Source organism: Chrysemys picta, chromosome 7 (assembly GCF_011386835.1).
Source record: "Chrysemys picta bellii isolate R12L10 chromosome 7, ASM1138683v2, whole genome shotgun sequence".
NCBI lineage: Eukaryota > Metazoa > Chordata > Testudines > Emydidae > Chrysemys > Chrysemys picta.
The window spans coordinates 50,657,656-50,671,287 of NC_088797.1; positions in this window are offsets into that span (position 1 = coordinate 50,657,656).

Below are 13,632 nucleotides of genomic sequence, written 5' to 3' on the forward strand. Positions count from 1 at the left end.
CAGAGCTCAATCTGTTTAGCTTGTCAAAAAGAAGATTGAGAGGTGACTTGATTACAGCATTCAACCACCTTCATGGGGAGAAACTATTGAGTACTGAAGGGCTCTGTGATCTACCAGAGAACAGCAGAACAAGAACCAATGGCTGGAAGCTGAAGCCCAACAAATTCAAATGAGAAATTTGGCACAAATTTTTAACAGTGAAGGTGATTAACCACTGGAACAAATTACCAAAGGCATTCGTGGATTCTCCATTGCTTAGTGTCTTCAGAAAGTGTCATCTGGAAGAGATGCTTTAGTCAAACACAAGGCTCAATACAGGGGTAGATGGGTGAAATGTAATGGCCTGTGATATACAGGAGGTCCCTCTAGATGATCTCATGGCCCCATGAAACCAAATAGTCATAGCTGCAAAAGTTAGCTAAACGCTTATTTTGAAATCAGGCGAAAGCTCTTCTGTGACAATGTGACCTTCTGCTATGTAGCCAGGGTGGAGGAAGAGCAGGATTGCTCTTTTGGAGAGCTTGCTTTCAGTTAAATGACACCATAGATCATTAGAAACACAAGGTGAGTGAGGTAATATCTTCCATTACCTCACTGTTTCTGTTGGGGAGAGAGATGTACTCTTTTGTACTCTTCAGACCTGAAGAAGAGCTCTGTGCAGCTTGAAAGTGTCTCTCTCTCTCCCCAACAGAAGTTGGTCCAATACAAGATATTACCTCACCCACCTTGCCTCTCATCATAGATCAATATCCTCAGTGCCTGCTGACATGTCCTGGTCAGTGTTGCAGAAGATGCAGCAGTAAATAGGGTACAGTGCTGGCTCTGAAGGGCTGTAGCTGGAAAAAGAGATAGTCCAAGGAAAGTCCATCAATACTTACACTTTATGGAATTGCCAGTAGGCCTCCAGATCTGGGACATTTCTGTCCCCAAGGTAAAGGTCTAAATGAGTACCCCCTATATATTCTTTGTTTCCCCCTACCCCTCCTCAGATATGTAGATGTATTTTGTCAGTGAACAAATGGCCAAATAGGGTTTCGATTAGATCTGGTCGGAACATTTTTGACTAAGTGAAATTTTGTCGAAGCCAAAATATTTCATAGAGACGTAGCAATTTTGACTAATTGGTTTTTTTGCTCCAGAAGTGGGGAGATTGTCATGCGCTATAGCCTGGTGAGTAGGACATTGGGAAGGGAAGTAGGAGCCCCAGGTTCAAGTCCTGACTCTCTCTGATTCAGGGTTATCTAGGATGGAACAACTGTTCTGGAGCGTGGCAGGGCCTGCTTGCTTCTGCCTCTGCTCTGCACAAACAACTCAGAGACCTTGTTGCTGGTAAAACACCCAGTGCAGTTTATTTACAGTGTTAGTTCCCACCACCCATATACTCCATATAGCCTCACACTGGCAGTATAGGGAGCCTGAGGCAAGCAGAGAGAGATAGATTGCCCTTCCTGCGTCTTTTGTATCATCTGCCTACTGGCCTAATTAGTCTCTTAGTTCTCCTCATCCCATCAATTAGGCACAGCTCTTTTTAATGAGGTCTGCTCTCGAGTAATTAATTAGAGCTGCAGTGACCAGAGTGCTGACTCAGCCACTGTTGCCCAATAACTCTGCAGGTATAACTGCATTTCCCACGGTCTCCGTTGCATCGCTAAGTCCTGCATAATCTGTGCCGGGAACCCCTTTAGTTGTTTCTCAGCCCCCTTAGATGGGAGCAGCAGCTCTGGGGTCCAGCTTGGGAAAGTACACTTGCCTTCAGCAAAAAAGGCTTCCACATGCAGCGGCTCCATTGTCCCTTGCCTTGTTCACTACTTTAGTCTCTTCACTCCCCCTTGTGTCAGGAGCAACCGTTATCTCTAGTCTCTCATGGTCCCCTTGTGTCAGGGGTGGCTGAATGCCCATGTTCTCCACCAATTGTCACTGGTGTCTTAATCACCACTTGGCAGTGCCTCCTAGTGTTTGTTCTGAGGATTAGCTCAACCAGGCCAACACCCCTTCCAACAGTTGCACTCCATCTCTCTCTCACTATGCGGCCCCTCTCTTGCTCCAGCTTCCTCTCCGTGACTTGGCCCTCTGACCAGGTCACTAAGTGGTTTCCCCTTCTGAGGTGTCAAAGTCTGTCTATACCAATGGTCTCAAGAAGTCTTCTCATGCACTGCCCTGATGGTGCCACTTCCCCAGGGACCAGAAGGGGAACCCGGGCCTGCCCAGTACTCCAGGTTCTAGTTCAAGGACTCTATACCTGGAAACTGTGGTGCTTTCCCTCAGACCCTGTTTCTCCTTCCTACAGCTTCTGACTCCCCCATCTCTGATGTACCAACTCAAACTCCCTCCTCTCAGGGAGTAACTGCAGACTACTGAACTCCATTACCTCAAACATACATCCCTGCTCCCAAGGAGTGACTGCAGACTGCTTCCCTGTAGCCTCTTTCTGTTGCCAGCTTCTTGGCTTTATCCTAGCCCGCTGGTTCCTTCTCAGCTAGGGCATCATCCCATTCAGGGGATTAGTTAAACTACCTAATTCCCCTCAGTGAGCCTATCTGGTTAATTGGCCCCATCTCCACCTAATTAACCCCTTCCAGGCTGGTGAGGGGTGAACACCCCAACACATGGACTTGAACCTGTATCCTGTGCCACACCCACCCACGTACCTCTTCCAAACTGGCCTGGTTTTGACCTGAAAATGGACATTTTGACCCAAGTCCATGTTCTCAAAAGTGTTCAGAAGGTTTTGGTTTTATTCCAGTGTGAAACACAATCACATTTCTAAAGCTCAAAAGATGCCCTTGCTTTGGTTGTCTCAAAAAAAACCCCTGTATTATAGACCCATAGGGTACATCTACACTGCAAAAAAAAATCTCATGGCAGCGACTCTCAGAGTCCAGGTAAACTGACTTGGGCTTGTAGGACTTGTGCTATGGGACTAAAACTAGCAGTGTAGACACTCACACTCAGACTGGAGCCTGGACTCTGAGATCCTTCCTTCTCGCTGGGTTTGGAGAGCCTAGGCTCCAGCCTGAGTGAGAATGTCTACACAGTTATTTTTAGCCATGTCGAGTGGGCCCAGGCTCTGAGACTCACTGCCGCCGGGTTTTTTTTTTGCAGTGTCCTTAAAGTCCTTAGATTCTAAGCACCAGGAGGCACCATTACGATGATCTAGTCTGACCTCCTACATAGCACAAGCTGTAGATGTCACTCACTGACTCCTGCATTTAGACCAACAACTTGCGGTGGAGCTACAGCATCTCTTTTAGAAAGACATCCAGTCTCAATGCAATGATTCCCATGTGACAGAGAAACCAGCACAGCCCTTGGTAACATGTTTCAATGCTTCATCACCCTCAGTGTTAAATATATGCATCTTATTCCCAGTTTGAACCTGTCTAGCCGCAATTTCCAGTCACTGGATCTCATTATGCCTGTGTCAGCTCGATTAAAGAGGCCTCTCCTATCAGCTACTTACTCCCTGTGTAGGTAATTATCGAGTCTGATAGAGTCACTTCTTAACTTTCTTTTTGATAAGCTAATTAGATGGACCTTATTTAGCCTCTCGTATTTTCTATTTAATTCTATTCTCTCCAGGTTGTTGCACCTCATGTGTCACTGCAGTATCTGAGCATCTTCCAATGTGGTATTAACCAGTGTTTATTCCCGCAGCAGGAAGAATTCTATATGGTTTGTATATCCCAAAGGAGCTGATGCAGTGCAATGATCATACATATAGGGCCGGCTTTAGGACCTGTGGGGCCCAATTCGAATACCCGGCGGCGGTCCGGGTCTTTGGTGGCACTTCAGCGGCGAGGGGTCCGCTCCGCGTCTTCCGTGGCACTGAAGGACCCCCCACCGCCGAAATGCTGCCGAAGACCCGGAGCGGACCCCCTGCTGCCGAAGTGCCGCCGAAGACCCAGAGCGGACTGCCACTGGGTGAGTAAAAAAAATTAAAAAGGCGCCTATGGCATGGGGCCCTCTTAGGCGTGGGGCCCGATTCCGGGGAATCGGGGGAATCGGCCTAAAGACGGCCCTGCATACATACATAAGTAACTCATTATCGCAGTCACATTCTAGTCACACCAGCATAGCAAGACATCCCTGTTCTGACCCACATGGGACAACCTAGGTTGTCTATAGGCTAATGTCTCCAACTGTAATGCGGGTGGCTTTCTTTATAGCACTTAATTACCATCGCTGGGTCTCCAGTCCCTCATAAGTGATGAACATCAGCTCACGGAACAAACTTTTGGACGACGCTCAGAATCCAGGAGTTCATTTGTAGTAGATGGAGAGGACATGACAGCTGAATCTGTTCTCGTTTTACACTCGTGTAAATCAGGAATAGCTCCACTGAAGTCACTAGAGTTACACTGGAATAAGAACTATGTGATTGAGAGGGAGATCATCTTTCTGGATTTGTAGCTCCTGGACTTTAAGGGCATGAGTAGGTGTGGTCTTCTTCTAAGGCCTGGTCTACACTACGAGTTTAGGTCGACTTTAGCAGGGTTAAATCGAATTAAGCCTGGACACGTCCACACAACGAAGCCCTTTCTTTCGACTTAAAGGGCCCTTTAAACTGGTTTCTTTACTCCACCTCCGACGGGGGGATTAGCGCTAAAATCGGCCTTTGCGGGTCAGATTTGGGGTAGTGTGGACGGAATTCAACGTTATTGGTCTCTGGGAGCTATCCCACAGTGCTTCATTGTGACCGCTCTGGACAGCACTCTCAACTCAGATGCACTGACCAGGTAGACAGGAAAAGCCCCGCGAACTTTTGAATTTCATTTCCTGTTTGCCCAGCGTGGAGAGCACAGGTGACCACGCAGAGCTCATCAGCACAGGTAACCATGATGGAGTCCCAGGATTGCAAAAGAGCTCCAGCATGGACAGAACGGGAGGTATGGGATCTGCTCGCCATATGGGGAGATGAATTAGTGCGAGCTGAACTCCGTAGCAGTAAACGAAATGGCAAAATATTAGAAAAGGTCTCAAAGGCCATGAAGGACAGAGGCCATAACAGGGACGCACAGCAGTGCCGCGTGAAAATTAAGGAGCTAAGGCAAGCCTACCACACAGCCAGAGAGGCAAATGGAAGGTCTGGGGCAGAGCCACAAACATGCCGCTTCTACGCGGAGCTGCATGTCATTCTAGGGGGTGCAGCCACCACTACCCCAACCGTGTGCTTTGACTCCATCAATGGAGAAACACACAACAGGGAAGCGGGTTCGGGGTACGCGGAAGATGATGATGATGATGATGATGATGAAGACAATGAAGATAGCTCACAGCAAGGAAGCGGAGAAACCGGTTTCCCCAAAAGCCAGGATATGTTTATCACCCTGGACCTGGAACCAGTAACCCCTGAACTCACCCAAGGCGTCCTCCCAGACCCTGAGGGCACACAAGGGACCTCTGGTGAGTGTACCTTTGTAAATATCATACATGGTTTAAAAGCAAGTGTGTTTAATGATTAATGATTAATTTGCCCTGGCAATCGCGGCCAGTACAGCTACTAGAAAAGTCTGTTAACATGTATGGGGATGGAGCGGAAATCCTCCAGGGACATCTCCAGAAAGCTCTCCTTCATGTACTTCCAAAGCCTTTGCAAAAGGTTTCTGGGGAGGGCTGCCTTATCTCGTCCGCCATGGTAGGACACTTTACCATGCCAGGCCAGTAGCATGTAGTCTGGAATCATGGCATAACAAAGCATGGCAGCGTATGGTCCCAGTGTTTCCTGGCATGCAGACAACATCCATTCCTTATCACTCTTTGTTATCCTCAGGAGAGTGATATCATTCACGGTCACCTGGTTGAAATGGGGTGATTTTATTAAGGGGAAATTCAGAGGTGCCCGTTCCTGCTCTGCTGAACAGAAATCTTCCCCGCTGTTAGCCACATGGTGGGGGTGTGTGTGTGAAGGGATCATCCCAGAGAATTGTGTGTGTGTGTGTGGGGGGAGGGTAGTTGGGTTTGTGCTGCATGTTAACCCGGAAACCCCAGCCCCTCCTTTTACATTGCAAACCCATTTTAAATGGCCAACCCAATGGGTCTGTGGTATGGGAAATGAGGGCGCTACTGTTTGAAACCATTCCCACATGTTATGAGGGTTAAAAAAGCCAAAAGACTGTGGCTTACCATGGCTGCCTGCAAGCCGAATTCTGTTGCCTGGCACCGCGTGAGTGATCGCTCACGCCAAACCGGCAGGCCCTCAATATAAGAGGAAATATGCGACCTTGTAATGAAAGCACATGTGCTGTGTAATGTGAACAGCAAAATTTAACGTGAAAGAGTGTACCCATTGTTCTCTAAAATGTGTCTTTTTTAACCACCTCTCCCTTGTCCTCCACCAGCTGCAAATGTTTCTCCTTCGCAGAGGCTAGCGAAGATTAGAAGGAGAAAACGGCGGACTCGGGATGATATGTTCAAGGCGCTCCAGATGTCCTCCCACGCTGAAAGAGCACAGCAGAATGCGTGGAGGCAGTCAATGTCAGAGTGCAAAAAAGCACAATATGAACGAGAGGAGAGGTGGCGGGCTGAATCGCGGGCTGAACAGAGCAAGTGGCGGGCTGAAGATGATAGGTGGCGTCAGCTTGCAGACAGAAGGCAAGAGTCGATGCTCCGTCTGCTGGAGCATCAAACTGATATGCTCCAGCATATGGTTGAGCTGCAGGAAAGGCAGCAGGAGCAGAGACCGCCACTACAGCCCCTGTGTAACCAACAGTCCTCCTCCCCAAATCCCATTGCCTCCTCACCCAGACGCCCAAGAACACAGTGGGGGGGCCTCCAGCCACCCAGTCACTCCACCCCAGATGATTGCCCGAGCATCAGAAGGCTGGCCTTCAATAAGTGTTAAAGTTTTAACGTTTTAAACTGCAGTGTGTCCTTTTCCTTCCCTTCTCCACCACCCCTCTCGGGCTACCTTGGCAATTATCCCCCTAGTTGTGTGATAAATTAATAAAGAATGCATGAATGTGAAGTAACAATGACTTTATTGCCTCTGCAAGCGGTGCTCGAAGGGGGGAGGGGAGGGTAGGGTGGTTGGTTTACAGGGAAGTAGAGTGAACCGGGTGGGGGGTGGTGGTGGAGGGTTCATCAAGGAGAAACAAACAGAAGTTTCACACCATAGCCTGGCCAGTCACAAAACTCGTTTTCTAAGCTTCTCTGATGCGCCCTGCGCCCTGCTGTACTCTTCTAACTGCCCTGGTGTCTGGCTGCGTGTAATCAGTGGCCAGGCGATTTGCCTCAACCTCCCACCCCGCCAAAAATGTCTCCCCCTTACTCTCACAGATATTGTGGAGCGCACAGCAAGCAGCAATAACAATGGGGATATTGGTTTTGCTGAGGTCTGAGCGAGTCAATAAGCTGCGCCAGCGCACTTTTATACGTCCAAATGCACATTCCACCACCATTCGGCACTTGCTCAGCCTGTAGTTGAACAGGTCCTGACTACTGTCCAGGCTGCCTGTGTACGGCTTCATGAGCCATGGCATTAAGGGGTAGGCTGGGTCCCCAAGGATAACGATAGGCATTTCAACATCCCCAACGGTTATTTTCTGGTCCGGGAAGAAAGTCCCTTCCTCCAGCTTTCGAAACAGACCAGAGTGCCTGAAGACGCGAGCATCATGTACCTTTCCCGGCCAACCCATGTTGATGTTGGTGAAACCTCCCTTGTGATCCACCAGGGCTTGCAGCAGCATTGAAAAGTACCCCATGTGGTTTATGTACTCAGTGGCTTGGTGCTCCGGTGCCAAGATAAGGATATGGGTTCCGTCTATCGCCCCACCACAGTTTGGGAATCTCATTGCAGCAAAGCCATCCACTATGACCTGCACGTTTCCCAGAATCACTACCCTTGATATCAGCAGGTATTTGATTGCCCTGGCAACTTGGATCACAGCAGCCCCCACAGTAGATTTGCCCACTCCAAATTGATTCCTGACTGACCGGTAGCTGTCTGGCGTTGCAAGCTTCCACAGGGCTATCGCCACTTGCTTCTCAACTGTGAGGGCTGCTCTCATCCTGGTATTCTGGCGCTTCAGGACAGGGGAAAGCAAGTAACAAAGTTCCATGAAAGTGCCCTTACCCATGCGAAAGTTTCACAGCCACTGGGTATCGTCCCAGACCTGCAACACGATGCAGTCCCACCAGTCTGTGCTTGTTTCCCGGGCCCAGAATCGGCGTTCCACAGCATGAACCTGCCCCAGTAACACCATGATTTGCACATTGCTGGGGCCCGTATCTTGTATGAGGGCTGTGTCCATGTCAATTTCCTCATCACTCTCGTTGCCGCACTGCAATCGCCTCCTCGGCTGGTCCTGGTTTTGCTTTGGCATGTCCTGGCTCTGCATATACTCCAGGACAATGCGCGTGGTGTTCATAGTGCTCATAATTGCCGCGGTGATCTGAGCGGGCTCCATGATCCCAGTGCTATGGCGTCTGGTCTGAAAAAAGGCACGAAACTGATGGAGGGAGGGAGGGGCTACTGACGACATGGCGTACAGGTACAGGGAATTAAAATCAACAAAGGTGGCTGTGCATCAGGGAGAAACACAAACAACTGTCACACAGAATGCACCCCCCCCCCCCCCAAAGATTGAACTCAAAACCCTGGGTTTAGCAGGCCGTTGATTTCACAGAGGGAGGGGGAAGCAAATGAATACAGAACAGATCTGGTCCATCTATTTTTTACATCTTAAGATGGCAGCAGACGGTGCAGCATGACTGATAGCCCTCGGCATCTTCTGGGTGCTTGGCAGAAGATACTGTACTACAACTGCTAGCCATCATCGTCAAGACGGTTCAATAGGACTGCTGGCAGGACTGAGTCTCCAGGAAACAAAGCATGTCTGCCCAGGTGCCTATGATTGAACTGGAGTACGACGACGACAGATACCAGTCGTAATACACCATCTACTGCGAAAAAGCAAGGGGCTGCTGCTGTGTAGCAATGCAGCCCCACGTCTGCCAGCACCCAGATAGCCGATGAAGGCTACCAGTCATACTGCACCGTCTACTGCCAAAAGGCAATTAGCTGCTGCTGTGTAGCAATGCAGTACCACGTCTGCCAGCACCCAGATGACATATGGTGACGGTGAGCTGAGCTGAGCTGAGCGGGCTCCATGCTTGCCGTGGTATGTTGTCTGCACAGGTAACCCAGGTAAAAAGGTGCAAATCGATTGTCTGCCGTTGCTCTGACAGAGGGGGAGGGGCCTGACGGCATGTACCCAGAACCCCCCGCGACACTGTTTTGCATCATCAGGCATTGGGATCTCAACCGAGAATTCCAATGGGCGGCAGAGACTGCGGGAACTGTGGGATAGCTACCCACAGTGCAACGCTCCGGAAGTCGACGCTAGCCTCGGTACTGTGGACGCAGTCCGCCGGCTTCATGCACTTAGAGCATTTTATGTGGGGACACACACAATTGACTGTATAAAACTGATATCTATAAAACCGACTTCTATAAATTCGACCTAATTTCGTAGTGTAGACATACCCTAATGTCCAGTGTCTTCCTATTCATCATTGGTCACTGAGACCTGTAATGGGATGTGTCACAGCTGAGGGTAACTGCAGCTGTATTTCCCCCTCGTGATCCATCAATAGCACCCACTCTGGCTCCTCAGCCATCACCTCTCTTGGGTAGAGTCCCATGTCTCCCACCCTCTTGATCGGAGTTTTTCCAGCGCAATTCCCTGTCTACATTGTGATATCCCCAGCAAGCCAGACTACCTAACCAGGCCACTGTCTGCACTTTGCTTTCTCTCTGAAGGCTGTGAACACCTGTAATTGCCAGTGGTTAGAAGTTACCACACAGCTCTTTATAAGCAAGCACATTTGTTCTTAAGGTGAAAGCATTGCAGAGAAAATATATTAAAAACAATAAAGAACCTATATGCATGCCAAAAGGCTTACCAGAGATCATCCCAACTGCAATCTCGGACTCTGTTAGGTGTCAGACCTTCAAAACCCACAACTGGGTTTTCCCCACAGTTACAAGTTCACAGTCACAGGTTCAGAACCAGAACAGCCAGCTGGGCAGTTCACTGGTGTCTTTATACAGCTTTGGCCTTTTATCTCCAGTCTCTGAGAACAGGTAATCAGCACACAAAGACCCTCTCCTCAGGGCATAGCTTCAAAAGGCAGGGTTTTTTGCAAAACCGGAGGTGGGGAATTTCCATTCACTTCTCCTTAGGTATTTCCCAGGAAATCCACTTCACACATATTGTCTCAAAAGTCCATTCTTCTCAGGTGTATTGTTCAATAGATCTTTTTGATTATCCAGGGACATCCCATCTGCCCCCTAGAGAGGCAACATACAATTCTCCCACAATAATGCACAAACTTGGCATTTAATACAATGGACCCCCAAAATACTTAAAATTCATTTGATGAGGTTTTTCAAGGATTGAAGGGTTATGAGGGGAAATACCCCATTCCAGGAACAATAGCTGTTTGACAGCCAAGGCAGGGACTGATGGAAGAGAACCGGTGTAGTGAGGTGGCCTGGCTCCCAGCCGCCCCCATGAGGGACGAGCCAGAACAGCCACCAGAGTGGGCGGAGTCACCGCCTGTCCCCGCCCCCCGGAAGTCAAGGGGCGGGACAGGAAGTATAAAGGCCCAGCCCCAGCACTCAGTTGCGGCCCAACTGCGGGAGAGGGCAGACGCTGGTGCCCGAGCTCCTGCTGCACCGCGCCTGCCCCGAGCCCGGTATCCTGAGGAGGACTGGCTGCGCCTGCCCCGAGCCCGGTATCCTGAGGAGGACTGGCTGCGCCTGCCCCGAGCCCGGTATCCTGAGGAGGACTGGCCGCGCCTGCCCCGAGCCCAGTATCCTGAGGAGGACTGGCCGAACCTGCCCCGAGCCTGGTATCCTGAGGAGCGGACTGAACTTCCCCTCACCGAGGGTCTGGAGGAGCCGCCCGACCTACCCAGCGCTCGCTGCCCTGAGGAGCCCATGATCTGGGACACGGCGGACGAAGCTCAGGACGCACAGGTACCCATGGAGGAGGAGATGGGAAGTGGCCTGGGGATAGCCGACCCTGAACCCATGTCAGTGTGTTGCGGTCAGGATCCCCACTGACCCAGCAGCAGGGCTGCTGGTAGGGCCCCGGGCTGGAACACAGTGGAGTGGGTGGGCCTGTGTTCCCCCCTGCCACCCCATGCCGGGTGGCAGTCTCTCCTCCTCCCTGCCTGAGGGACTGAGCCCCTGAACTTACTGTCTGTTTGCTCACTCCCTGCCTGAGGGACTGAGCCCCTGAACTTACTGTTTGTTTGCTCACTCCCTGCCTGAGGGACTGAGCCCCTGAACTTACTGTTTGTTTGCTCACTCCCTGCCTGAGGGACTGAGCCCCTGAACTTACTGTTTGTTTGCTCACTCCCTACCTGAGGGCCTGAGCCCTGTACTATGGTTGGCTGCCCGCTCGACCTAGGCCTGGGCACGCAAGACTGAACTGCTCCCCGCCTCGGGTAGTGAGGCGGCCTGACTCCCAGCCTCCCCTGTGAGGGACGAGCCCCTCCCCAGGACATCTACAACTGGTATCAGGTTTGGAAAGGCCTCACTGCAGAGTCCCAAAAGTAGGGTGGATTGGATCGCCCCTCAGCGGTGAGGGTAGAGTTGGCTTTTTGCTATTCCAGCCCACTTCTTTCTCATGGGGCCAGGCTGGGAGCAGTAGTCCCCCAGGCAGACAAGTCTGTAGTTCAGTGTTCTGGCAAGGCCTGCTGGGAAATAAAGAGGACATTCCCCCTCTGGTGTTATCTGGACCAGTGATCTGCTAGGTCACTCCAATCCTTGACTCTGGGAGCCAGCCTTACCCTGCTCTGCTGTGAGAATCCCCACTCCTGGGCTGTTCATGCACAGCCTCTGGCATGTAAGCTGCTCCTTGGATTGTACAACTGAATGACACTAGCCAATATCTCTGATCCCAGACACAACCCTAGGAACCTCCATCTTGCAATGCACAGTTCTGCCTGCCGGATGCTGCAAGCTTATATGAGTTTGTCAATTTAACAAAGAAATTGATATGTACCAGGCTTGTTATCCCGAGGGGAGTCTCTGACACACTTCAAACCAAACAAACTGCTTCAGGTAGAATAAACAAACAGATTTATTAACTATAAAGATAGATTTTAAGTGATTATAAGTCAAAGCATAACAAGTCAGATTTGGTCAAATGAAATAAAAGCAAAACGCATTCTAAGCTGATCTTAACACTTTCAATGTCCTTACAAACTTAGATGCTTCTCACCACAGCCAGGCTCTCCCCTTTAATCGGCGCTTCAATTGCTTGGTGTGGTGTCTGTAGATGTAGGTGGAAGAGAGAGAAAGCATGGCAAATGTCTCTCCCTTTTATCATGTCCTTTCTTCCCTCTTGGCTTTGCCCCCCCGCGCCCACTTCAGAGTCAGATGAGCATTACCTCATCGCAGTCCCAAACTGACCAAAGGAAGGGGGGTGACTCACTTGAGGGTCCAACTGATCCTTTTGTTGCTGCCTAGGCCAGCATCCTTTGTTCCTGTGAGTCTGGGCTGGGTTTATCCCATACCTGCCCTGATGAGATGTGAACTGCCTCTCTGCTCTTGGAGAGTTTTTGCTTGGGCTTATTTTAAGCCATGAAGACATATTTTCAGCCTCATAACTATATACATGAAATTATAACCTATAACATTATTGTAACAACAATGCTCAGTGCATCATGAGCCTTCTGAAGACACCCAACATGACAAACTTTGCATTGGATACCACACAATCATTTTACAAGGATGAACATGGGGTGCTGGGTGTTCCCCTGAGGTACAGGGCGTCACAGGTATATAGAGAGATTCCTTCCCAGAGAACAAGGAGTGACCTGGAGTGGTTTCTCCAAGAGATTAGGTGCAAGGAAACCATTTTGGTTTTCTCTGTATTTGTTCCTTATGTACCTGTGTTTATTTTGGGAAAAGACCCTTGAGGCAGGCTCCGAGGAGGAGGGGCTGAATCAGTTTCAAGACTGACTGGGGAACAAGACCCCCAGCAGGCACGCATGGCGGCTCTTTCATTTGTGAGGCTTGCCGCACAGCTGCACTACCTGTCTGTAGCTGGGATGGTGCAAACAGCCTCTCCAGCTCTTTGTTCTGCAGTCAGGGGTTCTGCCCGGCCCTTTGACCCCATGTGCTGATATGGTGCTGTTGTTGTAGAGAGCAGTGCTTTCCCCATGGCAATGGGCAAATTCCAGAATCCATGCTCTTCCGCCTGTGATTCAAGGTCTGACACGGTCCCCTGAGCTAGGGGCTCTTGGATTTGTTAGCGAACACTCATGAACCAGCCGCGAGCTGCTCAATGGCCCCAGGAACTAATCAGGCACTTGGCCACGTGTCAGAAAGTGTCTCAGACACGGAAACAGGTCATTAATAAGCCGTGGCTGCTACACAGAGAGCTGCAAGGCGCTAGTGGGCCAGTAAGGATGGAGGGGCCAGAGGCCCCACAGCGCTGGTCAGGTGTGTGGCATTTGGAGATGAATTGTGGCACTCCTGGCATGACAGTGAGGTTTGATTCACTTCCAAGGGGACTGGGACAAGAGCCGGAGGAGCCAGAGGGTGGGGCAAAGGAACCTGAGGAAATTACCTTGATCTCCCACAAATCAATGCAGAGTTTAAACTCCCTGGGCCTG